This window comes from Penaeus monodon, chromosome 38, assembly GCF_015228065.2.
Source record: "Penaeus monodon isolate SGIC_2016 chromosome 38, NSTDA_Pmon_1, whole genome shotgun sequence".
Taxonomy (NCBI): Eukaryota; Metazoa; Arthropoda; class Malacostraca; order Decapoda; family Penaeidae; genus Penaeus; species Penaeus monodon.
In genome coordinates, this window is record NC_051423.1 from 18,233,576 (window position 1) to 18,238,575 (window position 5,000).

The window sequence follows — 5,000 nt, forward strand, 5'->3', positions numbered from 1 at the left end:
AATTTATTAATAAAATTCAAAGGACAAGACTGAATGATGTTTGCCATGATTCTTTTCTTGAAGCTTCCATTAAATGTTAAATTTTCTTAATTCATATTTGATATTAAGATGGAAGGATCACCATATATTTAATAACAACAACTGTGGTGGTATTAATAAAGGTGAAATCTTGTGGACCATTTCTCTGTTTTATATTCTTTTTTATTATCCTCTGAAGAACCCCTCCCTTCCTCGTCTGTTATTAAAACATTTTTCAAATACAATATACTAAAAAAAAGGCATGAAGTGACTTTTCTTAATAACAATTTTTTTCCTTTCCAAAGACTAATTCTTAGGGGCACATTTCCTTCAGAATATAAAAGTTAACATTTAAATTGTCCCAAGGAGTGCTATATATTCTTTTGCTAGCAATATTGAAATCAGTTATATTCTAAAAAGTGTGTGTAAAGTTGAGAACAAATCTTCTAGGCATGTATTTTTTATATTTTTCAGGGTATTTTCTTAGACTCCTTCAGTTAGTAAACCTACTACTGGTTCACTGTAGGTATGAACTTGCTTTGGAAGATGGTGTATATGATGTAAAATATAGATTATAAAAATATGAAAACATTTACAATGAACACACCACTGTAAATTATCCACACTCTCAGTAGAGGTTTTCAGTTGCCTTTAAACAAAATCTATTTAAGTGAAATTATTTCATATCCTGCTTTCAAATCTTTTTTGATATGTCTTTGGGTCTTGGTTATTTCCAAAAATTGTTTAATCAATGATATTACAAAAAGTACTTTTGTTTCTCACAAAATCTAACTTTATTTTTTTTTTCCCCCCAACAAAAGTTATTTTATTTGGATTAATTCTATTCTCCCCTATTTGCTGGGGAGAAAATAGAATTAACCTACAAATTTAAATCAGTTATAGCATATTTGTCCATATTTAACCCCTATGATCCAAACAACGTGACCATCACATCACGAAAAAATTTGGATAGAGGGGTGACGTGAACGTGCCGTCATGGGAAAATCTGGATGTGGGCCAGGGTGTCACAAACTTGCAGTCGTGAGAATTTTGGCTGAAGGCCAGGGTGACGGGAAACAATTGCCATGAATGCACAACCTCTTGGGGGGTGAATTGACTCATTTGGCTTTTGTATTTTCAATCAATAATGAATGTGGAATGTAATGTCCATGAGCCATGACTGGAAGAGCACTGGCTCCGGAGAGGACGCCATTTCCATGTGAATCGTCCTATCCTTGGCCGCTGTGACGGTGGCGCAGGTTGTATTACAGAAAATTGAATACTAAAAAAAAAAGAAAGAAAAAAAAATCAAATGACACAAATAACAAACTGTTACTTATTATTATTATTATTATTATTATTATTGTACTGAATTATGGACTACCTTGAGAGATGATATGCAGTCTATGCTAGAAAAACAGTCTATTACCATCTGGATAAAGCAAATCAAATGACAAATATGGACACTGGAAAATGGTAACAAAGCTAAAATACTCTTATGCAGAAAAAGAGAAACTAACATTGCAAAGGGGAGGCAAGGAGCTCGTCACCGCACACAAGTGTTTGCGTGCACCTGGCCTGCAAGCCATGCACCTGTGAGAGCAGCCACTTATAAAAGCCTAATGCCCGTATTTTGGACCATGTGATTGCCATGAAGCGCCCGGATCCAAAGGGTCAATCCTCTCGTCCTGTTTGCTCTCTCTTTCCCTTTTTAATATTCTATTTATCATGCTAGAGGATCTTCAAATCTTTTAAATAATTTAAAATATTGCATCTTGCTCTGTCAGACTAAACTAAAAGTAAGATTGTTCTCTTTGAAATTAGTAATCTTCATAACAGATATGACATATAGTCAGAACAGTTTATCGTTCAATAATTAATTCTTTCTACAATCCAATTCAATCCTTTGTTATTCTCATTCCAGTCTTTTTCTCCAATCCCAAGTGCTCAACTAGTTTTTGAAATATCAAACGCTCTCTTCGTATAACAGGTTGTAAAAAAAAAACGCAGAATAAACTGTGATGCGCAGACGCTGTGAATTAAAAACTAAACCTTTTTTCTTGTGCTCACGCCAGATGAGCAGAAGCAAGAGGCTTAGACACCAAAGGAGAAAATAACGCTTCACCAAGGAGTAATTTGTTAATGCAATTTATTGTGTAAATGGTGATTACCTCAAAAAATAAATCCTGTTCAAATGTTAACAACTCAACCTCATGATATTTGAGTCACATCTAAACAAAACCTGACTGAATGTGAGACCCAAAATTTTATGATACATCCCAAAACGTCACTAACATAAACAAAATTGTTTAAACAACACAGTAATCAGCCATGAACTATGAACATGGAGTTTAAAAAAATAAAGATGCATTAAACTTCAAACCAAAGTGAAAATGCACCATGTTTGCTTTCAAATGAATATCCAAATGAAAATTTAATGTTGAGCTGAAACAACAAAGGCAAGCCCTTCAGTGTTTCAATATCATTTTCATGAAACTATACAACTCGCTGTCACTCATGAAATCACAAACTTTTATTCATTATAAGAAGAAAATTAGAAAGAGCATATTGATATCAAATGAAGTTAATATGCATTACAGTTCTAAAAAAAAAAAGAAAACATGGCAAGGGGAATTTCACATGAATTGTAGCAATCTTCTTGTGATCTGAACAATGGCTGTTTTATCTTCATCACTTAATAACTCCATTCAACTTTAACTCTAGTGAAGCATGAAATAATACAAATAAAAGAAAAACATCCTATAAGAGAAGGTGACAATGTAATTATGTAGATGCATATAAAATACATGGAAATGGTGAGACATTCTACATGGACATGATATACAGTGTGAATATACAAAAAAAAACTAAAGATACCAGCAGTACATAAGAAATACTCAGCTTTGCAGCCGAACAAGACAAAGTATAGCATAACATTGGACAGAATGAATAGATATATTCTCACAAAAGTATAACAGTTATTTAAAAACTAGAATTCATTTAGTGAACAACCAATACCTTTTTGCTTAACCCACTGGCCCATTGATTTGGAAAATAATTATAAAAGCATGAACACTTCTAAAAGTTTGAAATACAGCTTATCACTTTGTAATAATAATGATGATGATGATAATAATAATAATAATGATAATAATAATAATAATAATAATAAAATTATAATAATAATAACAATAACAATATATTTTTTTAAAATAATAATAATAAAATAAAATAAACAAATTAATTGAAAAAAGGCTAAACAATAACAGAAAATATCTTACAGATTTTCTAACTCATCTTGAATTAGTATAAAATTATCTTAAATAAAGTTAATACTGAACCCCTCTCTTACTTTTGACATCCACACCTCCAAACCACAAGTGCACGAAATAAGAAATACGTTATCTCTGACTGATTCCCTTCGTGTACTTGGGTTTTCTTTGTTAAAACCGCAAACCCCCTCAAGACTTAACTTCTAATTATTAAATATCTAAAAATTCAATGTCTGTCAGTTGCCTCTCAAAACATAAGAGGAAGACCTGAAAAGTGTAATGATTATGTGCAAAACAGCAATACTGCACGTCTAATGTATGAACACTCACTTCACTCCCACGGTGAATAGCCTCGCTGGCGGAGAATTCACTCTATTTCTTATGTGACTTTTATTATTATTTTTTTTTTATTCATCTTTTTTTTTATGAATTTTAATAATTACATTAAAACAGCAAAGATCTTGTCAATTTGTATTCTTCTTTCCTACATCAGAAAAGTGAAAACACCCCCCCCCCCAAAAAAAAAAAAAAAAAAGTTTTCTTTGTTGAGAATTAGGCCCGTGGATAGCTTTAATATTTCAACTCCCCTCAGTAATTGTGGTCAATTTTAAATAAAGGTAATAATTTGCAATGAACCTTTATTCTAGTTTCAACTCTGATATTTTACCTATTGATCTGGAGGGCAAGAGATTTCTATTACCTTAATTTTCTTTGATTCTGATGCAATGTTGGGACTTTTTTCCCCCCCATAATATTGCAAATTATTGTCAAGAAAATGGAATACAGTTCAAACAAAATCCTCATTACAGCTTTATTCTTCTCTCTTTAAGATTTTGTGTAAAAAAGATGACCAATATATAAATTTCCAAATATTTCAGTATAACTGTATGAATTGAGATCATTACATACTGATGAATACAACTGAAATACAATAAAAATGGTGTGTGTGTGGTGTGTGTGTGTGTGTGTGTGTGTGTGTGTGTGTGTGTGTGGTGTGTGAGTGTGAGTGTGAGTATGAGTATGAGTGTGAGTTTGAGTATGAGTGTGAGTGTGAGTATGAGTGTGAGTGTGAGTGAGTGAGTACAAACAAGTAATGAGTGAGTAAATGTAAGTAATGAGTAAGTGTGAGCAATGAGTTTGTGAGTAATGAGCAGGTGAGTAAGTGTTAGTGAATTGTGAGTGGGTGAGTGAGTGAGCAAGTGAGGTGACAGAGAGAGTGAATAAGCTCTTATGTGTGTGTAAGACCATATTCACATATGCATGAATGGATTACTCTTTAATAAACCTATATGAAATATGCTTCTAAATTTTTATGGAAGGAAGACATAATATGTAACAGAGCAATATATTTCTTCATCTGTAAGAGTCTTAGATCCAATCATTAAAAATATGACTAATTATGTATAAAAGCATAAGAAAATTAAGATACAAAACTTAAAATTACACTATAATTCCCAATACTCTCTTTTGTCATAAAGCATATTATAATCCTCTGAAAATAAACTGATACAGTATCCTCTAGGTAATTAGATCATCATTCAACACAATCACCTCATGTTTCTTATATCTGTCTTCTTATATTTGTCTTAATATGATCCTTATTTTTAAAATCATACACATCATTGATTGGCAAGTCCTTCCATTTTTTTTTTAGGTAGATTAAATAATGATGCCAAATTCAAGACTTCTAAGGCTTTATAAGATTTTCTT